This window comes from Micropterus salmoides, unplaced genomic scaffold (genome assembly GCF_014851395.1).
Source record: "Micropterus salmoides isolate LMB-PRFRI ecotype aquatic unplaced genomic scaffold, ASM1485139v1 Ms_hic_scaffold_1, whole genome shotgun sequence".
In the NCBI taxonomy this organism is placed as follows: domain Eukaryota; kingdom Metazoa; phylum Chordata; class Actinopteri; order Centrarchiformes; family Centrarchidae; genus Micropterus; species Micropterus salmoides.
The window spans coordinates 42,726,903-42,747,711 of record NW_024040040.1 but is presented as its reverse complement, the minus strand read 5'-3'; the positions used below and the strand labels follow the sequence as shown (position 1 = coordinate 42,747,711).

Here is a 20,809-nt window from a genome sequence, read left to right as displayed (position 1 = left end):
ATCGATAGTGTTGCGTCTTACCAGCCCAGACCTGATAGGTGTCCCTCTCTCACCGGCATTATGAGAATCAGCCACAGTATAAGCAATGCAGAAAAGCATGACAGCTTTTTGTATAATTAGCTGCTTGTATACAAGAAGGAATCCAGAAAATGCTGACATGCATCATTAGCTGCAGATACACAGAAGAATCTCTGATTCATAATTTGCAGCAATAATGATTATCAAAGTTGTTGTTTTTTTTACTGATTATTTAAGACCATTTTTATGCCTCTTGAGGAAACTAATCAGCCACAGCATATTGTTAAATGTCGGGGCGCCAAACAAGGGATGGTATGTCTAATTTGAAGATAGCATAAATTAACAAGATATATGAGATGTATCTTACAGTTTCTAAGCTTGCTCAGGATGCACTGTTTCCACCTGCTGCTGTCTTCATAGTAAATATCATTAAAACAAACAAAGTGATTTCAGTTCACCAAATGTATCTTTTAGGCTGCCCTCAAATCATTCCTAGGAATAACAAATGTATGTTGCTGGCATCTTAAGCAATTCTTTCAGCTCTGCTGGGAAAGATCGTAAATATTTTGATGATTTTCTGGCACAGCCGAGAGCACCTCATTACAGCATGGTGAATAGTAGAATAAAGTACACTGGTAGTTGGCTCTTAGAAATAGATAGGGGCTTACTCATGCTGATGCAAACACCCATCATCAAACAGAGTCCATACATTTTGTCTAGGCAGCACTGACACACACACACACACACACACACACACACACACACACACACACACACACACACACACACTGTTTTTGTGATGTGCTAAATTTTAAGCACTTTATTTATATCCATCAAGCTAATTAGTGTGCTCAGGATCCAAATACTGAGAGGTTCTTACAATGTTTGGACAATTATAAATACATAAAGCGCCATCTGCTCTACACTGCCAGACTACCAGTGGCAGCTGAGATGGAGCGAAATTTTGCCAACTACCTACTTAGATACGAGCTATCATCTATGTGAATTTATAGGCTTTTGCAATACAGTGATTTATGTCAACTCAAACAAGGGAGTTCCAGTCTCCAGACAGCTGAAATAAGTGTGTGTTGTTTCATGTGGGTACTTTCTGCATTAAGACTTCAACAATAGCTGCCCCCCCCCCCCAATGTTACCCTGTTTATTAAACTATGGGAAAGTACAATTAGTACACAATAAGGCTTCCCCTGTGCTTAATAATCACTTCTCGCATAAATAATAAATGAACTTGTGAGGGAGTATAGCATAATGTATTGTGAAAATATACAGGAAAAGAGCACCAGCTTTTTGGTAAAAATACAAATGAGCAACAGTTGTTCAGTGGTGGTTCAGGGTGTGCTGCATCTTATCTCAGTTTACCATCTAATTTCATGTTTGCATGCATGATGAAGCTTTTGGGGAGGTATCTCATATCATGTATACTGAACCATTTGCATTTACATTTTAGTGTTACATTATTGTGGCATCATGCTGCCTCAACTACACTCCTTACTTTGAAATAATATATATTTTGCAATAATTTAAAATTCTATTTATTGATATAATTTCCCAAAAAGGCTCTGCTCTTGCTTGATTATTTGTACCAGCTAGAGCAGTGGTTCCCAACCTTTTTTTGCTATTTTACTTTTACTTTGTCTTCTTTCTGACTATTTTTTTCTGTCTAAATCAACTTACAATTGACTCAAGTTGGTGGAAACGGAGGCATGTCTTTTGATGAATTATAAGGATCAGCATCAGACAAATTTGTAACACAAATCATAATCTTAATTTTTTCACATTAGCTGAGCTGCAGAAGTACTCCTTGGGATACAAGTAGCCTACTCCTGGCTGGGAATCACTAACCTACAGTTTAGCAACGTGAACGTAGTTGCACTACAGACTGTTGTCATTTAGGTTTCATTCAGTAGGGGGCAGTACAGAGCACAATGCAGCGACTCCGCGGTCCATAAACAAACATGACATTTCGCGCCATCTTTGCAGGCGTATTGCCATCTGTGATGGTCGTATTCGGATTTTCCTTCACTCTCTTGAAAGAAGTCTTGTTTTTGTTACTTACCTGACGTCCTGCATCGACATAAATTCAGCCGAAATGTTGCCGAGACGCGCACCTGTACTTTCACAGACTCCTATTTTCAACACCACTCTGACAAACAACTTTGCTAACAGAGAATGTCTGAAGCTCATGTTTCACTGTAATTGCCTTCCACGACTGATGATAAGCGGTAAAATGGTCTTAAAAAAACCCTCACAAAGTTATTCTACAATTGATGTTTAAAGCCAGGACTAGAAAAGTCCACGCCATCCAGCTAGGAAGTACATACTTACAGAGTGGCCCTCTTTGCTTTTAGACTTATTAGAGTTATCTAACGTTACAACGCAATAAAGGACTGTATTATGAACAAGGACTGGCACTGAATGGACTCCAAGAAGACCTTCAAATAGTAAGTGCAAGTCATTGTTTGAACAATGCCAGTACAGTAGGCCCTATTTATGCTATGTGTGTCTTTACTTGTGGCTGTGGAGCTGGAACATGCAGACCTACTCTCACACAGTTGTATTTTCCTGAACTGTATTTGATGGGATGGCCGCCATGCCTGCAGTGTTTACCTCACCTGTACCTGTGCAGTTGTAAGCTGCATAGCCTTTTGTGATTACTGTCACTGTAAGAATGACTCGTTGTGGACTAGGTCTTTATGGGTAGCTTAGTACAGATTCTACATCTGTGGATGCATTATGTTTATTCTTTGTGGTCGCCATCACACCTAAATACTGCTTATCCCTGCTTACCACATCAGATCTTATTGATTATTTGGATGATTGTCTAAGTTCTAAGGAATAAGGAAATTTTAAGCAGGGTGAGGACTAAAGTCAAGAGCAATAGAGTATCAAAGAAAAGGATAGGGAATTTTGGCTTTTAAACAGATAAAAACATTTTGGACATTTCCATAAGTAGGCTAAGGATTGATACATAGTGGACTAAACTCTCAATGTTCAAGTCATGTTTTGCATTGTGGTGCATTCATTGCAAGTCATTGTTATGCATTATGCATCAGGTAGGTCTGTTTTGCATTTTGCCTTGCCATCACCAAGCCTATGTTGTCACTTTGCTTTTGTCTGTGGGTCTGTAAGCTGCAAATCCTGTTGTTATAGAACTACTGTAGGTCACGTTCACAGTTTTATTGTGTTGTGATCCAACCGGTCGAGGCAGATGGCCGCACACCCTGAGCCATGGTTCTGCTCGAGGTTTCTGCCTCTTAAAAGGAAGTTTTTCCTTGCCTCTGTCGCCTAGTGCTTGCTCTTGGTGGGAATTGTTGGGCTTCTGTAAATAACATCACAGAGTGCGGTCTAGACCTGCTCTTTTATGAAAAGCGCTGTGAGATAACTGTTTGGCGCTATATAAATAAAATTTATTTGACTTGTGTGACAAATTAATCGAAAGTAAATTAATGGAATTGTAGAAGGGAGGCCAAATGTGTTGTATAATATGTTACTCTTTTTTTGTATTGAACAGCATGTTCCTTGGTTATCAGAGTTTGTTATTGGATGTGAACGAGTACAATTCTTTTTCAAAATATTTTTAAGGTTTCTTATGTGTATATCTGGATTTCATAAATTCCAGTACCTACCTGCTGCCTTGACCTCACCTCTCTTGGGCCGTGTGGTCTCAGCCCTGTCTCACCCTTACTGTCTGCAGTTACTTGTAGTAGGTGGTATAAAGACAAAACAGCAGAAAAGAGAGTGGCTTGTCGCTGGACACAGGAGGTTTCTTTTACTGCCCACCAATATAAAGCTGCTTTTGTGATTCCTACAACCCCATTTAGTTTAGCAGCACAAACTTCCCTTTTGTATGGCTCTCTTAATTACACAATTGTGTTGAGTGCCACCTGATTTTCTTTTTTGTTTTTTTTGTTTGTTTTTGAAACAATGCGGATGGTGCCAAAATGTCCAGGCTTGGCCATACAAAGGGAAACTGGAAGCATTTGCTGATTCCAAAGGGATTATTGTTATTTTCTTGTTAAAGAGGTGCAAAAAGCTGAATTTTTCTGATAGCACCGCTACTGAGGATTTCAGGCACGCTTATGTACTGAGAGGTGTGAGAATGCCAAAGTGCACATAAGACAAGTCTGCAACCCAGGCTGTGTCGTCAGTGTGAGCCAAGTCTCGGCCCACATGTCCACTTACGACGCTCCCAGCACTTGACATTGCTTCACTCAAAATTTCATGTTCCAAGGGCATGTAAAGGTTGCAGATATTTATTGATAGGTGCTGTTTCTAAATTAGATTTGGACTGAAGAGTAGTCCCAGACTTTCTTCCATGCTGCTGCACTCCGTAATTTGTCCCTTTGCTGAAAAAGACATGCCTTGTAATTATTTGGAAACTGAATCCAGCAAGAATTATTTTGTTCATGGTGGAACGGTAGACGATGGGTGAAGCAGGTGGAAGTCGGACCGGGATCTTTTATGAGCAAACGTCAATCAAAAAGACACCTGGCAGTTCATTAGGCAACGGTTCTTTCAGGCTGCTTAAATTTGCATAGACAACTTGAGCTCTCCTTTCAACGTGTCCCTCTCGCCGCTTTGCTTGCAAATGCTCACCTTCCCACAAGCCTTGCAACATAAGTACAGGTGTCCTTGTCCAAATGAATAGAGTATGTAACTTTGCATGTGAGTTTTGTTGCTAGTGGACATTTTACAATTGGTTTTCCTTGGTGTTAACTTCTTAAACCCTGCTGGATCCACCGGGGGGGTTGTGATCATTAAAATGCGTGGTGCAAGAACAAGCACTGTTCAAAACCCCCAGAAGTTTCTTCTAAAGACACCTAATATGTCTGTGTCAGGGTGATGAACAGAAATGATGCACAAGATGCAGCTTGAGTTAAAATGTCTCTTTGAGGACATGAAACGCACAGTATATGTAGCATCATACTAGGGCTGGGCAATAAATCAATAATGATAATTATCGCAATATAATTTTCCTCAACAGCAATATAACAAATGTTCAATATATCGTCACTAAAAAGTAAGATTTAGTTACTTTGAATCATGAACAAATTAGCACTTCAATTTTCTATTAAGATATTTATTTTGTTGAGGAAAAGGGATTTTTTTACTTATTTTTACTCAAGCATATAAAGAAAAGATCTCCATTGTTTTGAATATTCTTCCTCAGATTTGTGAGTGAAGTGATCCACTGGCTAGTTTTTGTCATGTTCTGATCGTAAAGAACAGTTAAAACCACAATTAACCATCTGGTTCCTACAAAAAGCAAAAATCACCCTTTTAACTTGAAAGACGCAATGATTTGACATTTATCATGATAATTGTCAATATTGAATGCTATGAAATGTTTTATTGTGATAAAATCTTTGGCCATATTGCCTAGTGCTACATCATACAGAACATAATAACTCTTTTATTTGCTGCTAAATAGGACAATTAAAGCACAATAAGAATTCATGCAGTTAAGGGTGTGTAAAAGTGTTCAAACTATTGTACAAAAAAACAAATGCACAGAGCCCTGCTACTATTATGATGCTCCCAAGTACCCATAAGTCTTGGTGGAATCTGAAGATTTTGGTAGCTTAATTAGGACATTAGGTGGAGGTAGGTACATCAGCCATGGCTCTTTTTGTTAATATAGTTTATTGAACATCCATAAAGGTGGCATAATGCAAATGACCTACAGTATATCAGTGTTACTAGTTTTTGTTACTAAGCACAAAAGCAATTGGGCCCTTATTTCTAGTCTGCTCTAAATAACTGTAAATCGTAAATAAATTTAAAGCATCAATAACCAAAGCTAATGTTTTCTAATCACAAACTGTAAAAGGGATGCTGTTTTGTGGTCTCATTATTGATAACACCCACAACCCTGTTTTTTTTTTTATTGGTTTTGACCTGACTTAACCAATCTGCAGAATCTCTTCTTCAGTGTACTCTGGTTGGAAAAGGTGTCCACTTGTGTCCACAGCAAACGGCATTCCGTCGCCGTCATAGTCGCTCATTTAAATGCTCTTTCATTTGTTGTCTCTTCCATAAACCACTGAAAGGCTGACCCAAACAGCTGATCTCTGGCGCCGTAGTACAGTGTGCGTAGCAATATGGAAGTTCTGCGGTTGAGAAAATGTAGTTCCAAAAGAGATGGCTAGGTAAACTGCTGAAAACTCTGAGCGCCATCTACTGCAGGTAATCACTGACTATGGATGAGTACCTTATACAGCCCCACTTCAGAAATGATGCAGATTATGACAGCTCATTGATGGATCAGCTGTTCCTGTAGCTCTTTTTATTTAGAGCACGGTGAGGTCTCTAGTAACAGCTTATACTGTATGTATGTCATATCACAAACATATATATTAATATACCACACTACATTTCATTTTAAAAAGCACAGTGTGTTGTCTTGCCATCATACAGGCAATATTAGCTCCATACAGTAGGCCTGTATTATATATTTCTAGCCATATCACTAGCAGAAGCTCCAAAAAGTGTATAACCAACATATTTTGTTTGCTGCATTTGTAACAAATAAGTATGCAGCCTCATTTTCACACTTTTTTAAGGAAAGCCCTGAGGATTATGGTATTGATGTAAAAAAAATTGCAGCTAAGATAAGCTTAGAAGATTTATAAGTTCAAATACGTTTGCTATGATAATATGACTTTTGCTACTTTTTTATTAATTGCATAATCCTATATAGAACCGACCTGATTAGTTAACCAGAGAGCTCTGTTTAACATTAGCCCTCTGAAATGTCTCCTCTTGACGAACTGACCTTTGTTTAACTCTGAAGATGGTAGCAGTGTGGTCAAGATCGATTTGTTTCGGAACTGTTTTCAAGTGTGAAAAGCTTTGAGTGTGAAAAGATCTTAGTAAAAAAAACCAAACAAGTGGAGTGCTGTGTCTGTGATATGGAGATTGTTTCTTCACAGATGACTTTCATTGAAGGCAGAGGTTTAAAATGCACCGCGCACGGGTGACTTACAAAATATTACTCTGTATTTATGAAGCCAGTTTGAGTGTAATTGATTTCTTTGGCTTGTACTTGTTCATCGAGTCTAACCTTTTGAAATTTCATGCATAGTAAGCACAGGCACAAAGAGCACACACTCGCACATTATCTGCTTTTGTCCTGGAATTTACACCTTCTTTTTTTCCTGGCCATTTTTTTGCACTGTGAGTTAGCGAGCCAAGAGTGACAGATGCTCTGTTGACAAGACAGCTGCCAGCACTCAATCTAGCAACTGGGTCAAATCCTTCTGACATACTTGACAAGTCCCTGCCATGAGGGCTGTGCCACTGTCCCCCCAGGCTTTGCAACTTACCTATGCGTCACCTGTGCTCCCTGGAGGCCTTTGAGAGGACCTTAGGGACCTTGTAGTAGATTCTCCTGTGGTTCAGATTTGGCAGTCACATACCCATGGACAGGAGACGAGACTTTGTCTGGTAGACTCTGTGGAATCCAAGGGCTACAACCTACACCTGCCGTTTAGGTATGAAGATGACTGCTCCTTCCCCATCCCTGCTGCATTATTAAGGGTGACAGGACTCGTTGCCAAATGCCTCTACCATTCTCTTTGTACTGCTTCCCCTCACCCGCAACCCCCCGGTCCTCCTAGACATCCCACCACCACATGTGTCCTCTGTGAAATGGAAATGCCGCCCCATTAAAAACCGCCAACCTGAAGCAGATCACTGCTGCACTTATGCTAATGTAGACACAGGAAAATATCATACAAGGAGGGGAAGGGAGAAAAAAAAGTTAGAGAGTGAAGCAAATCGCATAAAAAATTACCTGTTTCACTTGAGGGATGAAAGCATAGTGTCTCTAATTGGAAATGAATACTGTTGTAGTTAGGAAATATTCACAGTTGTGCTGGAGGTGGGGTCGGTTTAAAGTGAGAGGTGACGATGTGCTGGATTGGGCAAGTGCATTGCCACGCGATGAGCGGGAGAAAGATGGGGAAACACAGACAACAGCAAACTTGGATGGGAGATAATTAGGCCCACAGTTTGCCCCTGTGTTGAACAGCAGAGGCATCAGCATACATCAGCATTTGCGTTCGGCCAAAAATGCTGTGGTTAGTGAGCATGCAGGCTGGATTTACCGCTTTTTATCCATTTTTATGATTTTTTTTTTTTCCATTTAATTTAAGTTTTCAGGCTGATGTTGAAAGTGCTTTCTGGATAATTATCCGCTGCTTAAACGCAAATACAAACTTGAAAAATGTAGCCCCGGCTGCCGTGAAATAGGCCATCCGAACACGTAACAATTAAAATCCCACAAGACTTCGGCGTACAAGTGATGCATGAAAGGACAGCAGAAAATAAGGGTCCTCTTACTAATCTGTTTGGTTGCGTCTTGGTGGCCTGGGATCAGCCCCTCTGTCACCATGGAGAGCGACAGTAATGATAAACAGTAATCAGATCTGCTCCCGCGAGGGTCTGCCTCATTCCTCACTGCACATAATGGGGAGAGGGGAGGAAAATTAAGTGTCCCTTTGATCCATGCAGCTGAATACTGAGCATGTAGCAAATTAAAAAGAGATGCCTGCTGCACCTGCCTGGAGAATTGCTTCCAAACAATACAGGTTTTTTTTTTTTAATACTCTGACATGCTTGATTGTCAGTCTCAGACCTTAATTTTCTTGAAACGCACCGGTTGTGTCTCTTATCTGTTCATAGTAGGATTTATGTGCATTATCAGGAGGCACAAGAAGTGAAACTCTTTATGTAAAAGACAAAACTGGCACACTTTTTGCTTACAAATAAGTGTACACAGTAATTATGTTGTGTTTTCCATTTACTTTGAGTGTTTGACTCCTTACCTTACTGTTATACCGTAAGGTACTGCTATAAACTGGCACTGATGATGTTCATCACAAATGCACTTACATATGCAAACAGCAGTGGGGAAATTTACATAATATGCTGTAGCTTTGAGATGGAGGGAAAAGCAAAATGAGGGCTGAGCTTTACTCAGTGCTTTATGAGTGCAAACATCTGTGCGACTCCCTCGGAAATGCTGGATGTCTTGATCAAATGCGTGTTTCATTGTAAGGCTTTCCATGACTACGATGCGGTGCTGATAGGATGCAGTGATTGCAGTTTGGCATGCGAATATCCTCATGTCACACTGGGTGTTGTATTGGTCTGCTATTCTTAGGGCCTCTTTGTTCAGGTGAAGGTCTGTGGGCACTGATTTCCTTTCCGTGCTGCAGAGATGATGATGATTGTAATGATGACATGCTGATAACCATGGTTAAGATAATCATTACAATAACATCTGTCGGTTGATGTATAATTCTGTATACTATAATTAGATTCATGCCATAGCTGGAGAGAAAATTCATTTCAGATCTGATTGTTGTTTGTTAATTATTTTTTAGATACCTCCAGTAAAAGGCTAATCACAATTTCCAATTGAATTAGTGAGGCTTGAGCATGTCAATGCATCACTGTTGAGGTTCTTTGATAATTCAAGATACAATGTATCAATGTGAGTTGTCTTTGATAGAAAAAAACAAAATGAAATATTCTGTTAGTCATGCGTGGCTACTTTTGAAATGTTTGCACTAAATGAAGGAATCCAATGAAAGTTGAGGTCAAGGGCAAGTGGACAAGACGTTTCGTCCCTCATCCAAGAGACTTCTTCAGTTCTGACTGACCGGTAGGGAAACTCGGCTAAATGAAGGAATAACATTCAGCTCATTTAGGCATCATTTAATGTAAATAAAGTTGTCATTCATGTTCAGTATATCTACACGAAAACATTACATGTATGTTTGCATGTAAAAAGGTCACTTCACATTACTTAATATTTCAAAGGTACCTACAGACGACAAAAAAAACAAAGTTCTGCACAGAGTATTATACAGTCAATTGTTTCCCTTTGTATCAAAAGTTGGCCACGGAAATAAAACCAAGTGACGTCTAATAGACAAGCTTAGTGATTTTCTGACAACCCGAATTGCCCCTGGTGGCTGTTCCACCAGTATGAATGTTAGTGTGTGTGAATGTTAGTTTCTGTTTGAGCACTGGTTGTAGTGTAGAAGAGCTTTGAGTGGTCGAAAAGACTAGAAAGGCGCTATACAAATACGGAGCATTTACATGTAGTCAGGCTAACATTTCAAAGCAGAGTTTGTCCAGCAAGCTACTTAATAGCAACGTTGTGAAAAAAATCACCATGACTCATGATCAACCACCTAATCGCTCTGATTACTCTACCCATGGCTCCCAGCTCTGCAGCTCCAAAACGTATTTGGGAGACCTTTGGTTTTAGGCCATTTTAATGGACTTAAGCCTGACTCGTAACTGCTAACTAGCTTTTCAACTAACAACACAGTCTCAACCAACTCTGCAGTGAACAGTAGAAGACAACGTAGTGACATTACATAAACAGGAACTTTTCTGTGGCAGCAAACACAACGTACAACCTTTCATTGTCCTTCTATTATACTGCATCATGAGCTCATCTACATACTTCATGACTGATTTAAGTGACACATGCCACCTTATTTAAAAGGGGCGAAGTTCAGAAGGTAACACACGGGTGCAGTTAGTGAGTGTGCTAAACAGAGGAGGAATATCTATTCAGGTCCATTACTAATGCCAACCCCACTTTGAAAATACTCCACTACAGGTAAAAGTTTTTAATTCAAAACCTTACTATGGTAAAAAGGAAGCAAATTTTATAGCAAAGTATTAAAGAACTCATTGTGCAGTAAGATGGTGCTTGTTTTGCTATGTTTCTGGATTAATCTTGCTGCTGCATTAATGTTTATGTTGCATTTTACTGTTGTAGATGTCTAGATTGACAACAAGTATAAAGTGAGGGGAGAGAGATGAGTATTCTGTAATATGAAAAATTTAGTTGAGAATTTTGTTATTCAACTTTTGAATCTATTAATTGGTTATAATGAAATGTATTTTGGAAAGAGTATTTTTTTATATAAGTTGGTTGTAATATTTTATGTTTGTATTTACACTCATTGATCTTTCTCTTGTAAATGTTTGTATTCACAAGCAGTAAAACTTGTATTTTGTAAAAGTTATTTTTACAGGATAATGGTTATTTTGTATAATTAGTATATGTGTGATGATATATATGGATTGGTTGTGTATACAGGCAAACCAGAAACAACTTCAGGCTGATGATGGCTGATGATGGCAAGATAGCCAAAGGTGATTTTAATGAAAAAAGCTTGGTGTACCGGGGAAGGATTGTGAGACACATTTCAATTTTGATGGACTAGCATTGGTCCCACTTGTCTGCACATCGCTGTCTGGCCTCAAAGTTTGAAATAGAAAAACCTTAATGTTAACATTCAGTGCATACAATAATTAGGTGTTTAGTAATGAGGATAAAACAAGATCTGAAAAAACGGCAGCTTAACATTTCTAAGCTGCCAAAGTTGAAGATTGTGTCACCACGAATAATGAAGTTCCTCTGATGCCAAGTGTATGATCTGAGCTCATGTTCATCTGACTTTGAGAAGCCCTCAAGTTCAGATGCTTCTTAACCAGGCTTGTGAGTGAAAGCATGGTTAAGTATCATGGCCTAGCGTTGTCAAGCGGTCAAAGCCTTCGCGGGGAACAAATTACTCAGAGAAATGTGCGGGGTGATGCCCAGCCATATTACACATTACGCGGGTGAAAACAAATGTAACACTGCACATGAGAGTCATCGAGGCAGAGTTTTAATTATTGTCAGTGTCAGACTTGAGCATAGCCTCCACTCAGGGAGGCAAAAATAGAAAGGGAATTAGCCCCTTTTCACCATCCCTGACAGCTAATTACATATAAAATGGCTAACACCGCAAAACAAAAGCAGCCAGACAATTACACTTGGCTGTAGCTTGAGTTGAGGTCTAAAGACTGTAACACAGCTGCTTAAACTCTGGCTTTGAAGAGGAATTTACACATGGCTCTCGTGAGGATTCTGAATGCAGGAGACGTCATCTGAATGTTTGCATAATTCTTTTTGGAAATCAATATAAACCTGCTCGGTCTGGCAGCAAATGGGGTGTTCTCTCAGTTTATATTTGGCCTTGCTTCTCAATGTGGCCTTGAGAACATATCAAATCATGTATGTCAAATGCAATGAATGCTAAATATGAGTTCAGCAAGGAGGACTGTTTCATTGGCCCTTCTCCAAATGAACATTGACTTGCCCATCTATTTGATACATTTCTTACTCCACCCAGGCAACTATTAAGAGGTAGCACGACTCTAAGGCGTCAGGAATGGATGAATCTGTGTGGTGTGTCTTATTCCAGTACTTTCAAGTAATCATATCCAATATGTTCTAATCAATCTAATTGGGGGTCAGTTACTTTTCCCCACTGCTTCTGTCCCTGATCTTCGCAGGCTGGTGGCTTAATGGGAGTCACTTTGAAAGGAAATGAAGGGCTCTGTGGTTTTCAGGACTTCTGCTTTGTATCCTTTCCCAGTCTGGCAGAGGCTCGGTGTTCTCTGTCCTCCAAGTCAAAAGCCACCTCAGTAGCCAGAGATGGACAGAGAAAGGGCAGAGACTGAAAGAGAAGAATGGTCTTGGCCTAGTTTGGTCTCTGGGATACTGAGACTCCTGGGCCTCTTCCTGGACTGTCATAGATTTTGTGTGTGTTTCTGTGTGTAAAGATGGGTATCTGATTGCCCCTATCCTTGTTGTGGGCTGAGTTTGCTATATGATACTGCAGGTGTGTTATCTCTCCATATAAGTGTGCGTGAGAGGAAGAAGCCCAGGAAGCAGCTGTAATTATGTATGTATGCGTGTATGCATTTGTGTCAGTGATCCCAGACCAGCTGTATCACCACACCGTTTGTCTGGGCTTTCATTGCTTGATGTTGGCATAAACAAGCAGGAGCTGATCGGCGACATCCTCACACGACAGCTTAACAAAAGGAGAAACAAAACGTGTGTCAGTCTCGGCGACAGCCGGTCGCCCGCTCTCCGGATGTGCTGGCTGAATAATATTTGCCTGTGAGGCAGCAAGATGGCCTATAGCTCCATGGCTGCTTTAATTATTTCCAAAACGTGTTTGGTCTGACCTAAGTTAAGTCCCCATTTCTCTGGAAGGTGAACAAATCAGTGCCTTTGGATAATGTTTGTTGAGCCAGCTGGACTCAAACAGCTTTTGTTCTTTCCGAGTCTTTGTTCTCATCCAGCTGTTTACCTAGCTAAATTGCTTAGGATCGAAATTGTCAAGGTAAGAAACAGCAGCACAGTTGAGACCACTGAGCAAAAATAACATGGATTAAAAGAGTTGGCACCAGCTGATCTGTTGAAACTAGTTTTAAAAGCTGTGAGATATTGCACACTGTGATGGCCTATTTCATTTGTTGTTAATAAGACTCCGCTTTGGCCTCAAGCTGGTCCTCTTGCTCGCCCAATCCAAAGAACTTGCGACAGCGCTTTTAATAAACAGGATTATTCAGTTGCAGAGAACCAGGACGTCTTTAGACTGGTAGCAAACCATGACAATTACTCCTACAATGCTGCATGGAGTAATGATTGACATCTATTCCTCATTGCTAATCTTAGCTTCCTGTGTTAAAGAGTGTGAAACGGGATAAAGACATAATCATAAAGTTTGTGTAAGTGCCTCTGTTCTGAGCCAGTTTTCCTTTATTCCTTTGCGAGTTGTCTGGGCTCTGGGAAAAATTGTAATGTAGTTAATGCACAGAGCGAATGTTTCTAACTGATGCAAAGCAGCAAAATTATAACGCTTGAAAGCATTGGCAGTGATTGAGGCACGGTAAAGCACTGCTAAATGTGTTCAGCTGATAGACGTTTAGGGGCCCATTAATTTGAGAAGCTGTAGTTGTGGAGGTGGGAAAATGAATTAAACTAAAAGCCCTTTAAAAGTGCAGCTTTAGGTGACGTCCAGGAAAAGCAGAATGGTCTTTTCTTTTCATGTCTCCAGGGAGAGATCACGCCATACGGCCAGAAGTACAAGAGAACACACTTCGGCACACACGCAATTCTGTTCTTCCGTGTGGTTTTGAGCTGAGATGACGTCTTGTCACATTAGCATCTGGATGAACAACTGGTGATGAAGCTCATTTAAAATATCAGTCAATGACAATGTATTCCTGGCTGTGCTACACTTGGATCACTCATTTCATTTCTTCTGGAGCGTACAGTACTGTTTCACTGATGAGATTTATCAAAGGAAATTCTTTTACTAGTCACTGTCGTCACTGTATTTAAAAACATAAACAGTCCAGAGTTTGACCTTTCTAACTTCTCCGAAATAAGCTTGATGAATGGTCCCCGACATGATCCAAGAGCTTAGTACAGGACCAAAAAAATGTCCTCGTTCTAAATAAAAGAACTCAAGGGTGACATTAACATTGAGTCAGGAGAAATATAAACAATATGAGAAGAGATCTAATAAATCATGACAGAGTTTTACAGCAACTTTATGCTGATAGTTTCCAGTAATGTTTAATATATTCAGCTAAGCGTGAAATCTTATGAAGTCAAGTGCGGAAAAATAAAATGACTAATATGTTTTTCTATTATAATAACAAGAACTGACTCTGCAAAACCCTCTCCACTATTCCTCCGTGGAAATTATTGTAACAGTGTTTGACAATACAGAACTTACAGAAACTGTACCTGTTATATAAACTTATAGGTCAATAAGGTTATCTCATCATCTTTAGTTGTGTCCTGAGATCGGTCCCCAGCTGCTGCAGATGTGATGAGATGAGGCTATCAAATGGTTATGTTCTACAAAGAGGTTCCAGTGAGTTTATAGGAAAAGATCATCATCCTGGGGAAATTATGCTCTGTAGGTGAGCAGCAGTTTTGTGTGTAGCCAGGTACGACTGATGAGGTTCAATATAAATGCTGCGCTCCTGCCGAGTTCACAGGGCACTGCTCCAGTTTCAAATGTTGCAGGCTCAAGATTGCACCACACAGCCGTACATACTTCCTTCCCCTATAAATCTGCCGGTGTAAGCTTAATGGGGTAGCATAGGCAGCAGACCTTAAATAGAGGTAACTAATTCCTCTGTTGAACTTGGCCTACAATTCTGCTGTGACATTTATAACAGTGTGCTACTGCCAATACCTAAAGAAACAAATAGATTGCTGGTATTTTGGTCACCATTTAACAGGAATTAAAGCCCCAAGCCATGATTGGTTTACAGTGTAATTTATTAGACTGTACACCCAGACAGCTGGGTGGAAACAGCAAATGCACCAATTGCATCTTGGGGCCTTGAGGGGAAAGACTGGTGATATCTTATATTTTTGTTATTGTCTATGTAACAAATCCATGAAAACACTATAACATAAAAAAAATGTATCATACTAACAAGATATAAAACTTATCCCTCTATGGAATATAGACCACAGTATATGCATTCATAAGCTGTTTGTAGTCTTGTGGTCTTGGGATTTGTTCAAGTTATATAATAATATTGTTAGCCTTATTCTTTAAGGCTGTACAGTAAATTCAGGTTTGTAATTTGCTCCTAAATGGGATTTTATTGACATTGTGCAGTCTGGACAAAAGAAAAAAGGTCACAGTGAGCCCTGAAGCCCTTAAACTTTTTGAAAGAAAAGGCAAAAAAAGATAAGCTAAATGGAAAAGTTTGCTTCATAAAGCACCAGTGAAGTTTGTATTTATCTGCCAAAGCTGTAAGATGAAAATGTTTATCCCACAATACCCATATGGAAGAAACTATATTCTATTCTTCAGCCCTTTTCTTTCATTCAGAAGATCCCCTCGTGAGTTTTGAGGTCCACACTCTTGGCAGGCCGAGAACCTTAACTCCTTGCTGGGGAATTATAAGTACCCAAGTCTATATATATATTATTGTAGCCCAAGGCAGGAACCATACCTATTTGCCGTGGCTTGCTTTCTCTATCCCATGGTACCTTCCTATCTCAGGTGCCTCTCATACATCATCTCTGGCATTTCTAATCATAACATGCAAAATTATTTTTCTTGCAAATTCTGGTGAGGTCACACTGTTATTTCTGATCAAAATGATTTTAAGCGTTAATGGATTCCATACAGCACATTATAATCGATTATTCAGAGTGGCTGTAAGGAAGTGGCAGCTTGTAATGAGGGTTTTGACACTGAGGGCAGTTAGCGTTTACAGTCATCAAGATGTGATTCATAAAGGGTTAAATATTTCATACAATATAGCAGTCAATGTAGCATTAAGACTGGTTACATTTTTCTTCTGGGTCTATTTTCTCTCTTAGTAAGTTTTATATTCAGAAAGACTATTCCCTTCAACCCAGCTAATGAAAATGCACCTAATTTGCATTTTATTTTTCTGACATTTCAAAAGTGCAATTCAGATTCTCTTGACAGTTGGATGGAAATAGTAATAGAGTTACCAACTGAGGGCAGCGTGCAACTTACTGGCAGTTCAAAAGAACAATTAAACCTGTACCGAGCTGGGAAAAAGAAATAGGCATAAAAATGAGGAAAAAGGTACATTTTATGATAAGTTGTTAAGCTTATAGCCAGCCTAAGACAGATGAATACATCTCACGGCTGTGAGGAAGATGGAAAAATGGAACATCAAAGGCCTCTAGGACTTCACCATATGTCATTACTAAAGACTCAATATTTGTGCAAGCAAAATGTGTTGTGAACTCAGAGGCACACTCGGAGTGTCCCGAGGAAATGAAGTTCCATGACAACTCAGAGGAGTCAATTAATCGTAGGGCCTTAGTTCAGGCAGAATGATGAGGTGGGGTTAAGTCCGCTGGGCCACTAATTAAAAAGAGGCACAGCTCATCTCTGTCTCTGCAACACAATGGTATTTTAGATGGATGCTTGTGCTTGCTAATGCCCACTCATACACGTACATGAATACGCACATGCATATGCACACATAAACAAGCACTTGGATGCGCACACACACAGACACGCACACAAATTGAATTCTCATTAGATTACGCTGTGGAAAGGCTGCTGTTGCAGACGTATCCTCAGTCCCAGTTCTGAAATGCACTGTGGGATGATAACAGCATAACTCGGTTTAGTAAAATCTATATAATTTTCCTAATCAAAGAGGTGATGGAAAGCCACGCCGATGTTGGCTAATAAACTCCATTAATGCCAAACATTAATTCAATGGCAGTGTAAAACACAGTTACATGACATTGAGAAAGCAATTATCAGCGAGACAATAATTTGGTTAATAAAGATCCCATTAACAATCATTATGCTACTTTGCTGATTCTTTTATCTCAAGGCGAGCAGGAGGGAAAGAAGACAGATGCCCTAACTGCTGACAAAGACCTTATTTCAGTCCTTTTGTTTGAGGGAAAAGACTGCATTAGAGATAGCCATGGTTTTTCAGCCCTTTTTATAATGTATCAGTTGTGTTAATTTTCTTTGTGGATAATAAGGCTTAGAGAAGGACACTGGAAGAATGCCTCACCTCTTTCTCTTCACCTCAATTTACCTTGTCCTCCACAAGCCCTGCCTCAGAGCGCCTGTGCTTTGATTTGCATTTATGCCTCTAAATAATGAAAGTGTGTGGTGTAGTACATCAGTGAGAGCCCAAATTATATTTAGGCAGGTTGGCTGAAATGTAACCAGCCATCGTAATATGCTTGGTTACATGGAATTCTAGGACAGTCCTGTCAGTCATGTAATGGACTAAATGAGGGCATAAAGGGATAGTAAGTGATTGTAATCCAACACACTTTACACTCACAAATTCAGCGAATATTTACTTACTAACTGTCATTTTTTTGTATTCTCGTTTTTTCTACACTACATTGTAAATGGAAAACAACAAAAGTGGTGCCACACAACATTGTTCCAGCCAATCAGCAACAGTTAGTGCTTGTGCACAGGAGTGATAGGAGGAGGGGGGCAGTGGGAGAGAGTTCTGTACACCTGCACAATTGAACGTCCTGGACTCCAGAAACTGTGAGGAAGGAGAGATGGCCAAGAAACAGCCAAAGAGAAACATGTCTAAAGAGTATAAACGGAGAAGAAAGTAAAACATCCAGGCAAGGGCGAAGGCATTTCAACCCTGGCGAAACTGTACGGGCGGAACTTCTGAAGGTGCGTTCCCACCGAAAGTGAATCCAGCGTTTTGGGCGGCTTGATTGCATGCAAAGTCAATGCAAAGATGTCAATTCCTGTGAATTTGCTCTGGGTGGCGCGAATGAGGCATTTGTCTCGCAATTTGCTGGTTTGCGCGAGTTAAAAATGTTCAACTTGGGCGAGAAATTCGCTTGACGCGATGTTGCAAAAGCCTATCAGCGGTGAGATTGTCCGTCACCAGCGGCTTCAGAGCGTTGCTTAGAGATGACCAGGCGAGCGGTGTAATGACTGGCTGACGGGGAGCTGCTAAAGAACGGAGAAGTGGACGGGCGCTGCAGCTTTCGGACAAATAAACACCCGTAAACTATGCAGTTTACCAGCGGGAGGAGGTCAGAGTTAACTGGTTTTATTAAATTAGCTTTTTACTTTAGTTTTTGGAATTACAACTTGATTTATCTTCACTCGCGTTTCTCGGCAGCTACCTTCCGTGCACATCCGGTTCCACTGTTGTTGTTAGCGTCGGATGGCACCAGAGATCTGCTGGACATTACTTAGAGAAAAGAAAGCGAGGAAGTTAGACTACCTGGTGAGTTTAAAAAATGTGTGTCTGTAACTGTATTGCAGCTGTCGTTGTACTTTAATGTGAACAGATTAGCATAGCATAGCCCTGATCAATCCGAACTCCCTTCAGAAAACACATATTTTAAAAGTTGTCGTCCTGCTGACTTGCTGACAGACCTGACAAAGTATGAATTCATATGTCTAACAAAACGGCATCATATTGTAGTTATTTCGGCATACTCGCGCGAGTAAAGCGAAGGCGAATATTAAATTCGCTTTCGTTGTGAACGCAGCTTGAGGGAGCAATGAAGGGAAGGAGGGAGTGTTGTTTGGAAGTTGAGTTCAAATTATGCTTGGGCGATCTTCTCTATTTTCATATCGTCTGATCATGGCTAGCTGAGATCACCGATTGGCGATCTGATTGCCAGGGGGTGGTGTTACGTTGCAGCATGTCAGTGAAATGCCAGCATGGAAGAAAAAGGCTGATTAGCTTTAAGAGAAACCACCAGAAACATCTGTAAATGCACAGTACAGCGTTTCCCACAGAACCGTGTAACTGTGGCGCTGGGGGCGGGGGTGCAATCGATAGCTATGTACAGCGTGCTAACCTCGACAACCCAGCTGTATTCTAACATTAACATAGCTATCCTTATTAGCTAGGCTCCTTACATGCTTGCTTATAACTTATTTGAAGGTGGGTCTCCGACATTGACAAGAATATAGAAAGACTAACTTCTCAGAACTTGAATGCATTAGTTTTTCTATAACGTGATACACACGGCTCCATCCATGTTTTGTTTGTACCTCGTCCTCAGCTAGCATAAGGATGAATGTGGACACCTAAAACCACATTCTGGCTGCCCATTTCAAACCTTTGTACTGGACAGTTGGTGGCATGGATGTTAACAATACAGCTTTCAAAAATGGCAGTGGCTTTGCAAATATTTTATGAGGAAGAAAGCTCATAGAGTTTACAAAAAACTCCAGAAGGTACTTTTTAAATACAGATTGCGTTTGTCTTTAAAGAGGTCATATTATGCTCTATGGCTTTTTCCCTTTCCTTTATTGTGTTATATTTCTTTTTTGTGCATGTAATAGGTTTGCAAAGTGAAAAAGCCCACCCCAAATGGAATTACCATCTCCCACAGAAAACACTGCTCCTGAACTGCCTGAAAACAGCTCTGTTGTAGTCCAGCCTAAACTTCTGTAACCTATCTGCATCACTATCTAACACTCGTCATAATGTTCCTCTAGCGGCTAGTGTGGCACACCCTCAAAAACACTGGTGGAGAAACACACTGAGCTGCAGCACACACAGTGACACGACATCTACCCGCTACCTCCCCTCACCCCAACCCTCCAGGCAGTCAATGCACATAAAGTTGTTATTGTGATGTAGAGACAGTGCACAGTTAAAACGTTATGTCAGTGAAAGATAAAATGTTTACAAATTATTAATTTACCACTCAGAAACATCTTGCTCCAGTCTAGGTTGTGAAGTTGGTTCAGGAACATGTACAGTGGAACTAAAGCCGTGGTGACCGACTTGTCTTCTACTCTACTTCTGATTGGCTAGTAGTCCTTAACTAGGTACGGCGCATGTGCAACTCCCAACAAAGTTGATGAGAAGAGAGAGAGTTGAAGATGAGATGCTTCACTCGGTAGCTAAAATGGACCGTTCAACACAGCATGGGCAGTATTAAAATTAAACCATGAAAACCTATTCTAGTATAACCCCTAAATAAAATTATTAATCTGAAAATGAGCATAATATGACCTCTTTAAGGTTAGAAGATAAAGAGAGACTGCTGGAAAGTACCTCTTCGTCAGGGATTGGCTCTGCTAATGATTTTGTGAGAAAGCATAATATTTTAGTCTAACTAGCCTTGTTTTTTCCCCCTTTTGCATATGGTAGAATGATGCAGACAAACTGAAAGCATTCTTTTTTGACGTTTCATTTGCCATTCAACAGCATGATCCAGAGTGTCCTGCTTAGTCAAACAGCCAATGACGCTCTTTCAGTCTTAACCATTAAGATTGAGGTGTTTGTATGGATGTACACAAGTCGTTGTGCAGTTTTATTTCAAAGATCCATTGTAGCCCAGATTTTTAGAGCTAGCTTTAATAGGTTCTCCTTTTATCTGTCTCTTTCTTGTAGCAATATAACTTTATTT

General features: G+C 40.1%; 1 long non-coding RNA gene across 1 annotated transcript in view; it reads left to right on the top strand.

Moving 5' to 3' along the window:
* Positions 1-2,000: 2,000 nt before the first annotated feature.
* Positions 2,001-20,809, top strand: part of LOC119910491 — a 103,020-nt gene continuing 84,211 nt past the window's right edge. Inside the window, exon 1 of the long non-coding RNA XR_005445632.1 lies at positions 2,001-2,477. This is a non-coding gene — a long non-coding RNA (uncharacterized LOC119910491). The remainder of the gene's footprint in view (positions 2,478-20,809) is intronic.